We start from the raw sequence: 16,617 nt of genomic DNA on the forward strand, positions 1-16,617 counted from the left end.
GTTAATTTGTCTCACTTAATTTAAATTCGAATTATTAACTAGCACTCTCGGCAACGGCCATATCACGCTGAAAACACCGGTTCTCGTCCGATCGCCGACGTTAGCAGCGTCGAGCGCAGTCAGTACTTGGGAATACTGCGTGCCGTTTGCTTTTTCACTTTTGTTTCCTCTTTCAAATTCCACCAGATATTAAAAAAGCAAACATATCTTCTTTTTGTTATTGTTTTATAAAGATGAAGGTTAATTAAATTCAAATTATTAACTAGCACTCTCGGCAACGGCCATATCACGCTGAATTCACCGGTTCTCGTCCGATAACCGAAGTTAAGCAGCGTCGAGCGCAGTCACTACTTGGGAGGGAGACCACTTAGGAACACTGCGTGCCGTTGGCTTTTTCACTTTTTTTTCCTCTTTTAAATTTTAATAGATATGAAAAAAGCAAACATGTTTTCTTTTTGTTATTGTTTTAAAATGATGAAGGTTAATTTGTCTCACTTAATTTAAATTCGAATTATTAACTAGCACTCTCGGCAACGGCCATATCACGCTGAAAACACCGGTTCTCGTCCGATCGCCGACGTTAGCAGCGTCGAGCGCAGTCCGTACTTGGGAATACTGCGTGCCGTTTGCTTTTTCACTTTTGTTTCCTCTTTCAAATTCCACCAGATATGAAAAAAGCAAACATATCTTCTTTTTGTTATTGTTTTATAAAGATGAAGGTTAATTAAATTCAAATTATTAACTAGCACTCTCGGCAGCGGCCATATCACGCTGAATTCACCGGTTCTCGTCCGATAACCGAAGTTAAGCAGCGTCGAGCGCAGTCACTACTTGGGAGGGAGACCACTTAGGAACACTGCGTGCCGTTGGCTTTTTCACTTTTTTTTCCTCTTTTAAATTTTAATAGATATGAAAAAAGCAAACATGTTTTCTTTTTGTTATTGTTTTAAAATGATGAGGGTTAATTTGTCTCACTTAATTTAAATTCGAATTATCAACTAGCACTCTCGGCAACGGCCATATCACGCTGAAAACACCGGTTCTCGTCCGATCGCCGACGTTAGCAGCGTCGAGCGCAGTCAGTACTTGGGAATACTGCGTGCCGTTTGCTTTTTCACTTTTGTTTCCTCTTTCAAATTCCATCAGATATGAAAAAAGCAAACATATCTTCTTTTTGTTATTGTTTTATAAAGATGAAAGTTAATTAAATTCAAATTATTAACTAGCACTCTCGGCAACGGCGATATCACGCTTAATACACCGGTTCTCGTCCGATAACCGAAGTTAAGCAGCGTCGAGCGCAGTCACTACTTGGGAGGGAGACCACTTAGGAAAACTGCGTGCCGTTGGCTTTTTCACTTTTTTTCCTCTTTTAAATTTTAATAGATATGAAAAAAGCAAACATGTTTTCTTTTTGTTATGGTTTTAAAATGATGAAGGTTAATTTGTCTCACTTAATCTAAATTCGAATTATTAACTAGCACTCTCGGCAACGGCCATATCACGCTGAAAACACCGGTTCACGTCCGATCACCGAAGTTAAGCAGCGTCGAGCGCATACAGTACTTGGGAATACTACGTGCCGTTGGGTTTTTCACTTTTGTTTCCTCTTTCAAATTCCACCAGATATGAAAAAAGCAAACATATCTTCTTTTTTGTTATTGTTTTATAATGATGAAAGTTAATTAAATTCAAATTATTAACTAGCACTCTCGGCAACGGCCATATCACGCTGAATACACCGGTTCTCGTCCGATAACCGAAGTTAAGCAGCGTCGAGCGCAGTCACTACTTGGGAGGGAGACCACTTAGGAACACTGCGTGCCGTTGGCTTTTTCACTTTTTTTTTCCTCTTTTAAATTTTAATAGATATGAAAAAAGCAAACATGTTTTCTTTTTGTTATTGTTTTAAAATGATGAAGGTTAATTTGTCTCACTTAATTTAAATTCGAATTATTAACTAGCACTCTCGGCAACGGCCATATCACGCTGAAAACACCGGTTCACGTCCGATCACCGAAGTTAAGCAGCGTCGAGCGCATACAGTACTTGGGAATACTGCGTGCCGTTTGTTTTTTCACTTTTGTTTCCTCTTTCAAATTCCACCAGATATGAAAAAAGCAAACATATCTTCTTTTTTGTTATTGTTTTATAATGATGAAAGTTAATTAAATTCAAATTATTAACTAGCACTCTCGGCAACGGCCATATCACGCTGAATACACCGGTTCTCGTCCGATAACCGAAGTTAAGCAGCGTCGAGCGCAGTCACTACTTGGGAGGGAGACCACTTAGGAACACTGCGTGCCGTTGGCTTTTTCACTTTTTTTTCCTCTTTTAAATTTTAATAGATATGAAAAAAGCAAACATGTTTTCTTTTTGTTATTGTTTTAAAATGATGAGGGTTAATTTGTCTCACTTAATTTAAATTCGAATTATCAACTAGCACTCTCGGCAACGGCCATATCACGCTGAAAACACCGGTTCTCGTCCGATCGCCGACGTTAGCAGCGTCGAGCGCAGTCAGTACTTGGGAATACTGCGTGCCGTTTGCTTTTTCACTTTTGTTTCCTCTTTCAAATTCCACCAGATATTAAAAAAGCAAACATATCTTCTTTTTGTTATTGTTTTATAAAGATGAAGGTTAATTAAATTCAAATTATTAACTAGCACTCTCGGCAACGGCCATATCACGCTGAATTCACCGGTTCTCGTCCGATAACCGAAGTTAAGCAGCGTCGAGCGCAGTCACTACTTGGGAGGGAGACCACTTAGGAACACTGCGTGCCGTTGGCTTTTTCACTTTTTTTTCCTCTTTTAAATTTTAATAGATATGAAAAAAGCAAACATGTTTTCTTTTTGTTATTGTTTTAAAATGATGAAGGTTAATTTGTCTCACTTAATTTAAATTCGAATTATTAACTAGCACTCTCGGCAACGGCCATATCACGCTGAAAACACCGGTTCTCGTCCGATCGCCGACGTTAGCAGCGTCGAGCGCAGTCCGTACTTGGGAATACTGCGTGCCGTTTGCTTTTTCACTTTTGTTTCCTCTTTCAAATTCCACCAGATATGAAAAAAGCAAACATATCTTCTTTTTGTTATTGTTTTATAAAGATGAAGGTTAATTAAATTCAAATTATTAACTAGCACTCTCGGCAACGGCCATATCACGCTGAATTCACCGGTTCTCGTCCGATAACCGAAGTTAAGCAGCGTCGAGCGCAGTCACTACTTGGGAGGGAGACCACTTAGGAACACTGCGTGCCGTTGGATTTTTCACTTTTTTTTCCTCTTTTAAATTTTAATAGATATGAAAAAAGCAAACATGTTTTCTTTTTGTTATTGTTTTAAAATGATGAGGGTTAATTTGTCTCACTTAATTTAAATTCGAATTATCAACTAGCACTCTCGGCAACGGCCATATCACGCTGAAAACACCGGTTCTCGTCCGATCGCCGACGTTAGCAGCGTCGAGCGCAGTCAATACTTGGGAATACTGCGTGCCGTTTGCTTTTTCACTTTTGTTTCCTCTTTCAAATTCCATCAGATATGAAAAAAGCAAACATATCTTCTTTTTGTTATTGTTTTATAAAGATGAAAGTTAATTAAATTCAAATTATTAACTAGCACTCTCGGCAACGGCCATATCACGCTGAATACACCGGTTCTCGTCCGATAACCGAAAATAAGCAGCGTCGAGCGCAGTCACTACTTGGGAGGGAGACCACTTAGGAACACTGCGTGCCGTTGGCTTTTTCACTTTTTTTTTCCTCTTTTAAATTTTAATAGATATGAAAAAAGCAAACATGTTTTCTTTTTGTTATTGTTTTAAAATGATGAAGGTTAATTTGTCTCACTTAATTTAAATTCGAATTATTAACTAGCACTCTCGGCAACGGCCATATCACGCTGAAAACACCGGTTCACGTCCGATCACCGAAGTTAAGCAGCGTCGAGCGCATACAGTACTTGGGAATACTGCGTGCCGTTTGTTTTTTCACTTTTGTTTCCTCTTTTAAATTCCACCAGATATGAAAAAAGCAAACATATCTTCTTTTTGTTATTGTTTTATAAAGATGAAGGTTAATTAAATTCAAATTATTAACTAGCACTCTCGGCAGCGGCTGTTGTTGTTTGACGCAAGAACGACTCTGGGTTTAACTGGTTATAAACTCTTTATTAATTTAATTAAAACATTAATATTAATATTCGGGAACAATACACTGAACTGACTTAGAAAACTGACCAACGTTATCGGAATGTTATCCGGTTATATAGTTAAGGCATCGCGATAAAAAATAAAGATTACAAGAATGACCGCGATGCATAAAAAACACAAGTGTAGAAAATATAATCTGGATATAGATAAATAACAACCGGTATTATCTCTAATTTACAACAGCGGCCATATCACGCTGAATTCACCGGTTCTCGTCCGATAACCAAAGTTAAGCAGCGTCGAGCGCAGTCAGTACTTGGGAGGGCGACCACTTAGGAACACTGCGTGCCGTTTGTTTTTTCACTTTTGTTTCCTCTTTCAAATTCCACCAGATATGAAAAAAGCAAACATATCTTCTTTTTTGTTATTGTTTTATAAAGATGAAGGTTAATTAAATTCAAATTATTAACTAGCACTGTCGGCAACGGCCATATCACGCTGAATACACCGGTTCTCGTCCGATAACCAAAGTTAAGCAGCGTCGAGCGCAGTCAGTACTTGGGAGGGCGACCACTTAGGAACACTGCGTGCCGTTAGCTTTTTCACTTTTTTTTCCTCTTTAAAATTCCAATAGAATTGAAAAAAGCAAACATATTTTCTTTTTGTTATTGTTTGAAAAAGATGAAGGTTAATTTGTCTCACTTAATTTAAATTCGAATTATTATCTAGCACTCTCGGCAACGGCCATATCACGCTGAGAACACCGGTTCTCGTCCGATCGCCGACGTTAGCAGCGTCGAGCGCAGTCAGTACTTGGGAATACTGCGTGCCGTTTGCTTTTTCACTTTTGTTTCCTCTTTCAAATTCCACCAGATATGAAAAAAGCAAACATATTTTTTTTTGTTATTGTTTTATAATGATGAAAGTTAATTAAATTCAAATTATTAACTAGCACTCTCGGCAACGGCCATATCACGCTGAATACACCGGTTCTCGTCCGATAACCGAAGTTAAGCAGCGTCGAGCGCAGTCACTACTTGGGAGGGAGACCACTTAGGAACACTCCGTGCCGTTGGCTTTTTCACTTTTTTTTCCTCTTTTAAATTTTAATAGATAAGAGAAAAGCAAACATGTTTTCTTTTTGTTATTGTTTTAAAATGATGAAGGTTAATTTGTCTCACTTAATTTAAATTCGAATTATTAACTAGCACTCTCGACAACGGCCATATCACGCAGAAAACACCGGTTCACGTCCGATCACCGAAGTTAAGCAGCGTCGAGCGCATACAGAACTTGGGAATACTGCGTGCCGTTTGTTTTTTCACTTTTGTTTCCTCTTTTAAATTCCACCAGATATGAAAAAAGCAAACGTATCTTCTTTTTGTTATTGTTTTATAAAGATGAAGGTTAATTAAATTCAAATTATTAACTAGCACTCTCGGTAACGGCCATATCACGCTGAATTCACCGGTTCTCGTCCGATAACCGAAGTTAAGCAGCGTCGAGCGCAGTCACTACTTGGGAGGGAGACCACTTAGGAACACTGCGTGCCGTTGGCTTTTTCACTTTTTTTTCCTCTTTTAAATTTTAATAGATATGAAAAAAGCAAACATGTTTTCTTTTTGTTATTGTTTTAAAATGATGAGGGTTAATTTGTCTCACTTAATTTAAATTCGAATTATCAACTAGCACTCTCGGCAACGGCCATATCACGCTGAAAACACCGGTTCTCGTCCGATCGCCGACGTTAGCAGCGTCCAGCGCAGTCAGTACTTGGGAATACTGAATGCCGTTTGCTTTTTCACTTTTGTTTCCTCTTTCAAATTCCACCAGATATTAAAAAAGCAAACATATCTTCTTTTTGTTATTGTTTTATAAAGATGAAGGTTAATTAAATTCAAATTATTAACTAGCACTCTCGGCAACGGCCATATCACGCTGAATTCACCGGTTCTCGTCCGATAACCGAAGTTAAGCAGCGTCGAGCGCAGTCACTACTTGGGAGGGAGACCACTTAGGAACACTGCGTGCCGTTGGCTTTTTCACTTTTTTTTCCTCTTTTAAATTTTAATAGATATGAAAAAAGCAAACATGTTTTCTTTTTGTTATTGTTTTAAAATGATGAAGGTTAATTTGTCTCACTTAATTTAAATTCGAATTATTAACTAGCACTCTCGGCAACGGCCATATCACGCTGAAAACACCGGTTCTCGTCCGATCGCCGACGTTAGCAGCGTCGAGCGCAGTCCGTACTTGGGAATACTGCGTGCCGTTTGCTTTTTCACTTTTGTTTCCTCTTTCAAATTCCACCAGATATGAAAAAAGCAAACATATCTTCTTTTTGTTATTGTTTTATAATGATGAAAGTTAATTAAATTCAAATTATTAACTAGCACTCTCGGCAACGGCCATATCACGCTGAGAACACCGGTTCTCGTCCGATAACCGAAGTTAAGCAGCGTCGAGCGCAGTCACTACTTGGGATTGAGACCACTTAGGAACACTGCGTGCCGTTGGCTTTTTCACTTTTTTTTCCCCATTTAAGTTTTAATAGATATGAAAAAAGCAAACATGTTTTCTTTTTGTTATTGTTTTAAAATGATGAAGGTTAATTTGTCTCACTTAATTTAAATTCGAATTATTAACTAGCACTCTCGACAACGGCCATATCACGCAGAAAACACTGGTTCACGTCCGATCACCGAAGTTAAGCAGCGTCGAGCGCAGTCCGTACTTGGGAATACTGCGTGCCGTTTCTTTTTTCACTTTTGTTTCCTCTTTTAAATTCCACCAGATATGAAAAAAGCAAACATATCTTCTTTTTGTTATTGTTTTATAAAGATGAAGGTTAATTAAATTCAAATTATTAACTAGCACTCTCGGCAACGGCCATATCACGCTGAATTCACCGGTTCTCGTCCGATAACCGAAGTTAAGCAGCGTCGAGCGCAGTCACTACTTGGGAGGGAGACCACTTAGGAACACTGCGTGCCGTTGGCTTTTTCACTTTTTTTTCCTCTTTTAAATTTTAATAGATATGAAAAAAGCAAACATGTTTTCTTTTTGTTATTGTTTTAAAATGATGAGGGTTAATTTGTCTCACTTAATTTAAATTCGAATTATCAACTAGCACTCTCGGCAACGGCCATATCACGCTGAAAACACCGGTTCTCGTCCGATCGCCGACGTTAGCAGCGTCCAGCGCAGTCAGTACTTGGGAATACTGAATGCCGTTTGCTTTTTCACTTTTGTTTCCTCTTTCAAATTCCACCAGATATTAAAAAAGCAAACATATCTTCTTTTTGTTATTGTTTTATAAAGATGAAGGTTAATTAAATTCAAATTATTAACTAGCACTCTCGGCAACGGCCATATCACGCTGAATTCACCGGTTCTCGTCCGATAACCGAAGTTAAGCAGCGTCGAGCGCAGTCACTACTTGGGAGGGAGACCACTTAGGAACACTGCGTGCCGTTGGCTTTTTCACTTTTTTTTCCTCTTTTAAATTTTAATAGATATGAAAAAAGCAAACATGTTTTCTTTTTGTTATTGTTTTAAAATGATGAAGGTTAATTTGTCTCACTTAATTTAAATTCGAATTATTAACTAGCACTCTCGGCAACGGCCATATCACGCTGAAAACACCGGTTCTCGTCCGATCGCCGACGTTAGCAGCGTCGAGCGCAGTCCGTACTTGGGAATACTGCGTGCCGTTTGCTTTTTCACTTTTGTTTCCTCTTTCAAATTCCACCAGATATGAAAAAAGCAAGCATATCTTCTTTTTGTTATTGTTTTATAAAGATGAAGGTTAATTAAATTCAAATTATTAACTAGCACTCTCGGCAGCGGCCATATCACGCTGAATTCACCGGTTCTCGTCCGATAACCGAAGTTAAGCAGCGTCGAGCGCAGTCACTACTTGGGAGGGAGACCACTTAGGAACACTGCGTGCCGTTGGCTTTTTCACTTTTTTTTCCTCTTTTAAATTTTAATAGATATGAAAAAAGCAAACATGTTTTCTTTTTGTTATTGTTTTAAAATGATGAGGGTTAATTTGTCTCACTTAATTTAAATTCGAATTATCAACTAGCACTCTCGGCAACGGCCATATCACGCTGAAAACACCGGTTCTCGTCCGATCGCCGACGTTAGCAGCGTCGAGCGCAGTCAGTACTTGGGAATACTGCGTGCCGTTTGCTTTTTCACTTTTGTTTCCTCTTTCAAATTCCATCAGATATGAAAAAAGCAAACATATCTTCTTTTTGTTATTGTTTTATAAAGATGAAAGTTAATTAAATTCAAATTATTAACTAGCACTCTCGGCAACGGCGATATCACGCTTAATACACCGGTTCTCGTCCGATAACCGAAGTTAAGCAGCGTCGAGCGCAGTCCCTACTTGGGAGGGAGACCACTTAGGAAAACTGCGTGCCGTTGGCTTTTTCACTTTTTTTCCTCTTTTAAATTTTAATAGATATGAAAAAAGCAAACATGTTTTCTTTTTGTTATGGTTTTAAAATGATGAAGGTTAATTTGTCTCACTTAATCTAAATTCGAATTATTAACTAGCACTCTCGGCAACGGCCATATCACGCTGAAAACACCGGTTCACGTCCGATCACCGAAGTTAAGCAGCGTCGAGCGCATACAGTACTTGGGAATACTACGTGCCGTTGGCTTTTTCACTTTTGTTTCCTCTTTCAAATTCCACCAGATATGAAAAAAGCAAACATATCTTCTTTTTTGTTATTGTTTTATAATGATGAAAGTTAATTAAATTCAAATTATTAACTAGCACTCTCGGCAACGGCCATATCACGCTGAATACACCGGTTCTCGTCCGATAACCGAAGTTAAGCAGCGTCGAGCGCAGTCACTACTTGGGAGGGAGACCACTTAGGAACACTGCGTGCCGTTGGCTTTTTCACTTTTTTTTCCTCTTTTAAATTTTAATAGATATGAAAAAAGCAAACATGTTTTCTTTTTGTTATTGTTTTAAAATGATGAAGGTTAATTTGTCTCACTTAATTTAAATTCGAATTATTAACTAGCACTCTCGGCAACGGCCATATCACGCTGAAAACACCGGTTCACGTCCGATCACCGAAGTTAAGCAGCGTCGAGCGCATACAGTACTTGGGAATACTGCGTGCCGTTTGTTTTTTCACTTTTGTTTCCTCTTTCAAATTCCACCAGATATGAAAAAAGCAAACATATCTTCTTTTTGTTATTGTTTTATAAAGATGAAGGTTAATTAAATTCAAATTATTAACTAGCACTCTCGGCAACGGCCATATCACGCTGAATTCACCGGTTCTCGTCCGATAACCGAAGTTAAGCAGCGTCGAGCGCAGTCACTACTTGGGAGGGAGACCACTTAGGAACACTGCGTGCCGTTGGCTTTTTCACTTTTTTTTCCTCTTTTAAATTTTAATAGATATGAAAAAAGCAAACATGTTTTCTTTTTGTTATTGTTTTAAAATGATGAGGGTTAATTTGTCTCACTTAATTTAAATTCGAATTATCAACTAGCACTCTCGGCAACGGCCATATCACGCTGAAAACACCGGTTCTCGTCCGATCGCCGACGTTAGCAGCGTCGAGCGCAGTCAATACTTGGGAATACTGCGTGCCGTTTGCTTTTTCACTTTTGTTTCCTCTTTCAAATTCCATCAGATATGAAAAAAAGCAAACATATCTTCTTTTTGTTATTGTTTTATAAAGATGAAAGTTAATTAAATTCAAATTATTAACTAGCACTCTCGGCAACGGCGATATCACGCTGAATACACCGGTTCTCGTCCGATAACCGAAGTTAAGCAGCGTCGAGCGCAGTCACTACTTGGGAGGGAGACCACTTAGGAAAACTGCGTGCCGTTGGATTTTTCACATTTTTTTCCTCTTTTAAATTTTAATAGATATGAAAAAAGCAAACATGTTTTCTTTTTGTTATGGTTTTAAAATGATGAAGGTTAATTTGTCTCACTTAATCTAAATTCGAATTATTAACTAGCACTCTCGGCAACGGCCATATCACGCTGAAAACACCGGTTCACGTCCGATCACCGAAGTTAAGCAGCGTCGAGCGCATACAGTACTTGGGAATACTACGTGCCGTTGGCTTTTTCACTTTTGTTTCCTCTTTCAAATTCCACCAGATATGAAAAAAGCAAACATATCTTCTTTTTTGTTATTGTTTTATAATGATGAAAGTTAATTAAATTCAAATTATTAACTAGCACTCTCGGCAACGGCCATATCACGCTGAATACACCGGTTCTCGTCCGATAACCGAAAATAAGCAGCGTCGAGCGCAGTCACTACTTGGGAGGGAGACCACTTAGGAACACTGCGTGCCGTTGGCTTTTTCACTTTTTTTTTCCTCTTTTAAATTTTAATAGATATGAAAAAAGCAAACATGTTTTCTTTTTGTTATTGTTTTAAAATGATGAAGGTTAATTTGTCTCACTTAATTTAAATTCGAATTATTAACTAGCACTCTCGGCAACGGCCATATCACGCTGAAAACACCGGTTCACGTCCGATCACCGAAGTTAAGCAGCGTCGAGCGCATACAGTACTTGGGAATACTGCGTGCCGTTTGTTTTTTCACTTTTGTTTCCTCTTTTAAATTCCACCAGATATGAAAAAAGCAAACATATCTTCTTTTTGTTATTGTTTTATAAAGATGAAGGTTAATTAAATTCAAATTATTAACTAGCACTCTCGGCAGCGGCTGTTGTTGTTTGACGCAAGAACGACTCTGGGTTTAACTGGTTATAAACTCTTTATTAATTTAATTAAAACATTAATATTCGGGAACAATACACTGAACTGACTTTGAAAACTGACCAACGTTATCGGAATGTTATCCGGTTATATAGTTAAGGCATCGCGATAAAAAATGAAGATTACAAGAATGACCGCGATGCATAAAAAACACAAGTGTAGAAAATATAATCTGGATATAGATAAATAACAACCGGTATTATCTCCAATTTACAACAGCGGCCATATCACGCTGAATTCACCGGTTCTCGTCCGATAACCAAAGTTAAGCAGCGTCGAGCGCAGTCAGTACTTGGGAGGGCGACCACTTAGGAACACTGCGTGCCGTTTGTTTTTTCACTTTTGTTTCCTCTTTCAAATTCCACCAGATATGAAAAAAGCAAACATATCTTCTTTTTTGTTATTGTTTTATAAAGATGAAGGTTAATTAAATTCAAATTATTAACTAGCACTGTCGGCAACGGCCATATCACGCTGAATACACCGGTTCTCGTCCGATAACCAAAGTTAAGCAGCGTCGAGCGCAGTCAGTACTTGGGAGGGCGACCACTTAGGAACACTGCGTGCCGTTAGCTTTTTCACTTTTTTTTCCTCTTTAAAATTCCAATAGAATTGAAAAAAGCAAACATATTTTCTTTTTGTTATTGTTTGAAAAAGATGAAGGTTAATTTGTCTCACTTAATTTAAATTCGAATTATTATCTAGCACTCTCGGCAACGGCCATATCACGCTGAGAACACCGGTTCTCGTCCGATCGCCGACGTTAGCAGCGTCGAGCGCAGTCAGTACTTGGGAATACTGCGTGCCGTTTGCTTTTTCACTTTTGTTTCCTCTTTCAAATTCCACCAGATATGAAAAAAGCAAACATATCTTTTTTTTGTTATTGTTTTATAATGATGAAAGTTAATTAAATTCAAATTATTAACTAGCACTCTCGGCAACGGCCATATCACGCTGAATACACCGGTTCTCGTCCGATAACCGAAGTTAAGCAGCGTCGAGCGCAGTCACTACTTGGGAGGGAGACCACTTAGGAACACTGCGTGCCGTTGGCTTTTTCACTTTTTCTTCCCCATTTAAATTTTAATAGATATGAAAAAAGCAAACATGTTTTCTTTTTGTTATTGTTTTAAAATGATGAAGGTTAATTTGTCTCACTTAATTTAAATTCGAATTATTAACTAGCACTCTCGACAACGGCCATATCACGCAGAAAACACCGGTTCACGTCCGATCACCGAAGTTAAGCAGCGTCGAGCGCATACAGAACTTGGGAATACTGCGTGCCGTTTGTTTTTTCACTTTTGTTTCCTCTTTTAAATTCCACCAGATATGAAAAAAGCAAACGTATCTTCTTTTTGTTATTGTTTTATAAAGATGAAGGTTAATTAAATTCAAATTATTAACTAGCACTCTCGGTAACGGCCATATCACGCTGAATTCACCGGTTCTCGTCCGATAACCGAAGTTAAGCAGCGTCGAGCGCAGTCACTACTTGAGAGGGAGACCACTTAGGAACACTGCGTGCCGTTGGCTTTTTCACTTTTTTTTCCTCTTTTAAATTTTAATAGATAAGAAAAAAGCAAACATGTTTTCTTTTTGTTATTGTTTTAAAATGATGAAGGTTAATTTGTCTCACTTAATTTAAATTCGAATTATTAACTAGCACTCTCGGCAACGGCCATATCACGCTGAAAACACCGGTTCTCGTCCGATCGCCGACGTTAGTAGCGTCGAGCGCAGTCAGTACTTGGGAATACTGCGTGCCGTTTGCTTTTTCACTTTTGTTTCCTCTTTCAAATTCCACCAGATATGAAAAAAGCAAACATATCTTCTTTTTGTTATTGTTTTATAAAGATGAAGTTTATTTAAATTCAAATTATTAACTAGCACTCTCGGCAACGGCCATATCACGCTGAATTCACCGGTTCTCGTCCGATAACCGAAGTTAAGCAGCGTCAAGCGCAGTCACTACTTGGGAGGGAGACCACTTAGGAACACTGCGTGCCGTTGGCTTTTTCACTTTTTTTTCCTCTTTTAAATTTTAATAGATATGAAAAAAGCAAACATGTTTTCTTTTTGTTATTGTTTTAAAATGATGAAGGTTAATTTGTCTCACTTAATTTAAATTCGAATTATTAACTAGCACTCTCGGCAACGGCCATATCACGCTGAAAACACCGGTTCTCGTCCGATCGCCGACGTTAGCAGCGTCGAGCGCAGTCCGTACTTGGGAATACTGCGTGCCGTTTGCTTTTTCACTTTTGTTTCCTCTTTCAAATTCCACCAGATATGAAAAAAGCAAACATATCTTCTTTTTGTTATTGTTTTATAATGATGAAAGTTAATTAAATTCAAATTATTAACTAGCACTCTCGGCAACGGCCATATCACGCTGAATACACCGGTTCTCGTCCGATAACCGAAGTTAAGCAGCGTCGAGCGCAGTCACTACTTGGGAGGGAGACCACTTAGGAACACTGCGTGCCGTTGGCTTTTTCACTTTTTTTTCCCCATTTAAGTTTTAATAGATATGAAAAAAGCAAACATGTTTTCTTTTTGTTATTGTTTTAAAATGATGAAGGTTAATTTGTCTCACTTAATTTAAATTCGAATTATTAACTAGCACTCTCGACAACGGCCATATCACGCAGAAAACACTGCTTCACGTCCGATCACCGAAGTTAAGCAGCGTCGAGCGCATACAGTACTTGGGAATACTGCGTGCCGTTTCTTTTTTCACTTTTGTTTCCTCTTTTAAATTCCACCAGATATGAAAAAAGCAAACATATCTTCTTTTTGTTATTGTTTTATAAAGATGAAGGTTAATTAAATTCAAATTATTAACTAGCACTCTCGGCAACGGCCATATCACGCTGAATACACCGGTTCTCGTCCGATAACCGAAGTTAAGCAGCGTCGAGCGCAGTCACTACTTGGGAGGGAGACCACTTAGGAACACTGCGTGCCGTTGGCTTTTTCACTTTTTTTTCCTCTTTTAAATTTTAATTGATAAGAAAAAAGCAAACATGTTTTCTTTTTGTTATTGTTTTAAAATGATGAAGGTTAATTTGTCTCACTTAATTTAAATTCGAATTATTAACTAGCACTCTCGGCAACGGCCATATCACGCTGAAAACACCGGTTCTCGTCCGATCGCCGACGTTAGCAGCGTCGAGCGCAGTCAGTACTTGGGAATACTGCGTGCCGTTTGCTTTTTCACTTTTGTTTCCTCTTTCAAATTCCACCAGATATGAAAAAAGCAAACATATCTTCTTTTTGTTATTGTTTTATAAAGATGAAGGTTAATTAAATTCAAATTATTAACTAGCACTCTCGGCAACGGCCATATCACGCTGAATTCACCGGTTCTCGTCCGATAACCGAAGTTAAGCAGCGTCGAGCGCAGTCACTACTTGGGAGGGAGACCACTTAGGAACACTGCGTGCCGTTGGCTTTTTCACTTTTTTTTCCTCTTTTAAATTTTAATAGATATGAAAAAAGCAAACATGTTTTCTTTTTGTTATTGTTTTAAAATGATGAAGGTTAATTTGTCTCACTTAATTTAAATTCGAATTATCAACTAGCACTCTCGGCAACGGCCATATCACGCTGAAAACACCGGTTCTCGTCCGATCGCCGACGTTAGCAGCGTCGAGCGCAGTCAGTACTTGGGAATACTGCGTGCCGTTTGCTTTTTCACTTTTGTTTCCTCTTTCAAATTCCATCAGATATGAAAAAAGCAAACATATCTTCTTTTTGTTATTGTTTAAAGGTATGTCCGCACTAGTCCAAAAACTGCGCTAAGTTCGCTGCGTTCGCTACGCTCGCCAATCACGCCGAGAAAACCAGCTGTTCGCACTTCGAAATTTTCCGCGCTCAGCGTACTCGACGAAGTTGGCGAGAGAGAGAACGAAGTTGAAAATGTTGAACTTTTTGCGTCGATCTCGCCAGCGTAGGCGACGCACAACCAATCAGCGTCCATCGTTTTACGGACGTCATATTTAAAGAGCTGCATCGGTTTTTATTCACTATAGAAGTCTGAATTAATTGCATGTTGAATCTTGGTTTGGCTGCTATTTGGAATTTTTCTCGTTATAATGTCGGACAACGAAACTAGAATTGATATTAATGCAAATGCTCAACGAAGAGTTTATCCCCGTATCGTTCGTAATAATATCTCATTTTGGGTGTGGGATTATAAAAATCCCCATCTTTTTTTCTGTCCTGGAAAACTTCTCTAAACAAAATTCGTTTTATATGGTCCCTTTTCTTTTGTTTTCGAATTAATAGCAATGAAATAATTAATTTATTCGCATGAGCTAAACGCTTCACTCCACTGCAATTTCCCGCCATTACTTCGATCTATTCACAGAACTTATCCCACGTGACACAGAAAAGGTCGTGGATTGGTTGTGCGTCGCCTACGCTGGCGAGATCGACGCAAAAAGTTCAACATTTTCAACTTCGTTCTCTCTCTCGCCAGCTTCGTCGAGTACGCTGAGCGCGGAAAATTTCGAAGTGCGAACAGCTGGTTTTCTCGGCGTGATTGGCGAGCGTAGCGAACGCAGCGAACTTAGCGCAGTTTTTGGCCTAGTGCGGACATACCTTTATAATGATGAAAGTTAATTAAATTCAAATTATTAACTAGCACTCTCGGCAACGGCCATATCACGCTGAATACACCGGTTCTCGTCCGATAACCGAAGTTAAGCAGCGTCGAGCGCAGTCACTACTTGGGAGGGAGACCACTTAGGAACACTGCGTGCCGTTGGCTTTTTCACTTTTTAGCCATATCGTAGTATACGATAGGCTCTTAGTTTGACCCGAGCCGTAGTAGTAATAGTAGTAGTAGTAGTAGTAGTAGTACTAGTAGTAGTCGTGGCCGGAGTTTTCGCTTTCGTTATCGTCAGATTTTAGCTTAAAAGGAACTTTATATTACCACAACCCACCCACAGGGGTTACTGGGCTCGATTAGAGATTTAATTTTAATTAAAATTTTTTCAGGTCAGGGCCGGGGATCGAACCCGGCACGCTGGCGCAGTAGACAAACATTCTAACCACTAAACCATAGAGACTTGATAGAAACCTCGAGTTTTTTTATTATTTATTTTTATCTCTAAAATGTCGTGGTGATGTGGGGTGGGGTACCTCTTAATCTGTGGGGTCGGATACTTTTGAATTTTTATCTGTGGGGTCGGATACTTATGAATTTGTATGTTTGGGGTTTTTATATTTATTTTCTTTTTATGTATGTGCTAATTAAATAGATAACGATTTTCCCCGTTTCCTACCGCGCTCATGTGTTTCGTTCTCGTTCGGTAGCTATCGTCATCTATGTTATGTTTGACTGGAACGTTTTGGCGGTTAATTCAAATGTGGGTTTAGATAGAGCTAACATAGTGCTAAATGAGCGTTATGCGTTTGATCATTTAGCATTACTAAAGGTAATTCGAGGGGATAATCACTAAAATGCGTAATCACTATAACTAAACTTTCTCTTTCAAACGTTTCTGGGCATAAGTCCTTGTTAGAAATTTATAAGATGCGATAAGTGTGCATCGGCAAATTCGGCATAAGTCTATGTTGTAAGCTCATCGAGGGGATTATCACTAAAAACTATCTGTTCTTCGATTCGCCGGAATATTAGAATTAAAGCATAAGTA

General features: G+C 38.7%; 34 pseudogenes; all 34 read left to right on the forward strand.

Annotated features, from left to right (window-relative positions):
* Positions 1–273: 273 nt before the first annotated feature.
* LOC149652666 (5S ribosomal RNA) lies at positions 274–392 on the forward strand (annotated as a pseudogene).
* Positions 393–753: 361 nt separating this feature from the next.
* LOC149652667 (5S ribosomal RNA) lies at positions 754–872 on the forward strand (annotated as a pseudogene).
* A 361-nt stretch (positions 873–1,233) lies between these two features.
* Positions 1,234–1,352, forward strand: LOC149652668 (5S ribosomal RNA; annotated as a pseudogene).
* Positions 1,353–1,488: 136 nt separating this feature from the next.
* Positions 1,489–1,591, forward strand: LOC149652669 (5S ribosomal RNA; annotated as a pseudogene).
* A 123-nt stretch (positions 1,592–1,714) lies between these two features.
* On the forward strand, positions 1,715–1,833 carry LOC149652670 (5S ribosomal RNA; annotated as a pseudogene).
* A 364-nt stretch (positions 1,834–2,197) lies between these two features.
* LOC149652671 (5S ribosomal RNA) lies at positions 2,198–2,316 on the forward strand (annotated as a pseudogene).
* Positions 2,317–2,677: 361 nt separating this feature from the next.
* Positions 2,678–2,796, forward strand: LOC149652672 (5S ribosomal RNA; annotated as a pseudogene).
* Positions 2,797–3,157: 361 nt separating this feature from the next.
* LOC149652673 (5S ribosomal RNA) lies at positions 3,158–3,276 on the forward strand (annotated as a pseudogene).
* A 361-nt stretch (positions 3,277–3,637) lies between these two features.
* LOC149652674 (5S ribosomal RNA) lies at positions 3,638–3,756 on the forward strand (annotated as a pseudogene).
* A 644-nt stretch (positions 3,757–4,400) lies between these two features.
* On the forward strand, positions 4,401–4,519 carry LOC149652675 (5S ribosomal RNA; annotated as a pseudogene).
* Positions 4,520–4,642: 123 nt separating this feature from the next.
* On the forward strand, positions 4,643–4,761 carry LOC149652676 (5S ribosomal RNA; annotated as a pseudogene).
* Positions 4,762–5,121: 360 nt separating this feature from the next.
* On the forward strand, positions 5,122–5,240 carry LOC149652677 (5S ribosomal RNA; annotated as a pseudogene).
* A 362-nt stretch (positions 5,241–5,602) lies between these two features.
* On the forward strand, positions 5,603–5,721 carry LOC149652678 (5S ribosomal RNA; annotated as a pseudogene).
* Positions 5,722–6,082: 361 nt separating this feature from the next.
* LOC149652679 (5S ribosomal RNA) lies at positions 6,083–6,201 on the forward strand (annotated as a pseudogene).
* Positions 6,202–6,562: 361 nt separating this feature from the next.
* On the forward strand, positions 6,563–6,681 carry LOC149652680 (5S ribosomal RNA; annotated as a pseudogene).
* A 362-nt stretch (positions 6,682–7,043) lies between these two features.
* On the forward strand, positions 7,044–7,162 carry LOC149652681 (5S ribosomal RNA; annotated as a pseudogene).
* A 361-nt stretch (positions 7,163–7,523) lies between these two features.
* LOC149652682 (5S ribosomal RNA) lies at positions 7,524–7,642 on the forward strand (annotated as a pseudogene).
* A 361-nt stretch (positions 7,643–8,003) lies between these two features.
* LOC149652683 (5S ribosomal RNA) lies at positions 8,004–8,122 on the forward strand (annotated as a pseudogene).
* A 361-nt stretch (positions 8,123–8,483) lies between these two features.
* On the forward strand, positions 8,484–8,602 carry LOC149652684 (5S ribosomal RNA; annotated as a pseudogene).
* A 136-nt stretch (positions 8,603–8,738) lies between these two features.
* Positions 8,739–8,841, forward strand: LOC149652685 (5S ribosomal RNA; annotated as a pseudogene).
* Positions 8,842–8,964: 123 nt separating this feature from the next.
* On the forward strand, positions 8,965–9,083 carry LOC149652686 (5S ribosomal RNA; annotated as a pseudogene).
* Positions 9,084–9,445: 362 nt separating this feature from the next.
* LOC149652687 (5S ribosomal RNA) lies at positions 9,446–9,564 on the forward strand (annotated as a pseudogene).
* A 362-nt stretch (positions 9,565–9,926) lies between these two features.
* On the forward strand, positions 9,927–10,045 carry LOC149652688 (5S ribosomal RNA; annotated as a pseudogene).
* Positions 10,046–10,182: 137 nt separating this feature from the next.
* On the forward strand, positions 10,183–10,285 carry LOC149652689 (5S ribosomal RNA; annotated as a pseudogene).
* A 123-nt stretch (positions 10,286–10,408) lies between these two features.
* Positions 10,409–10,527, forward strand: LOC149652690 (5S ribosomal RNA; annotated as a pseudogene).
* A 638-nt stretch (positions 10,528–11,165) lies between these two features.
* On the forward strand, positions 11,166–11,284 carry LOC149652691 (5S ribosomal RNA; annotated as a pseudogene).
* Positions 11,285–11,407: 123 nt separating this feature from the next.
* LOC149652692 (5S ribosomal RNA) lies at positions 11,408–11,526 on the forward strand (annotated as a pseudogene).
* Positions 11,527–11,887: 361 nt separating this feature from the next.
* On the forward strand, positions 11,888–12,006 carry LOC149652693 (5S ribosomal RNA; annotated as a pseudogene).
* Positions 12,007–12,368: 362 nt separating this feature from the next.
* LOC149652694 (5S ribosomal RNA) lies at positions 12,369–12,487 on the forward strand (annotated as a pseudogene).
* A 361-nt stretch (positions 12,488–12,848) lies between these two features.
* LOC149652695 (5S ribosomal RNA) lies at positions 12,849–12,967 on the forward strand (annotated as a pseudogene).
* A 361-nt stretch (positions 12,968–13,328) lies between these two features.
* On the forward strand, positions 13,329–13,447 carry LOC149652696 (5S ribosomal RNA; annotated as a pseudogene).
* Positions 13,448–13,809: 362 nt separating this feature from the next.
* LOC149652697 (5S ribosomal RNA) lies at positions 13,810–13,928 on the forward strand (annotated as a pseudogene).
* A 361-nt stretch (positions 13,929–14,289) lies between these two features.
* LOC149652698 (5S ribosomal RNA) lies at positions 14,290–14,408 on the forward strand (annotated as a pseudogene).
* A 1,201-nt stretch (positions 14,409–15,609) lies between these two features.
* Positions 15,610–15,728, forward strand: LOC149652699 (5S ribosomal RNA; annotated as a pseudogene).
* The last annotated feature ends 889 nt before the right edge of the window (positions 15,729–16,617 follow it).

This window comes from Phalangium opilio, unplaced genomic scaffold (assembly GCF_054372755.1).
Source record: "Phalangium opilio isolate 3A_F unplaced genomic scaffold, DU_Popi_V2 ptg000082l_1, whole genome shotgun sequence".
Taxonomy (NCBI): Eukaryota; Metazoa; Arthropoda; class Arachnida; order Opiliones; family Phalangiidae; genus Phalangium; species Phalangium opilio.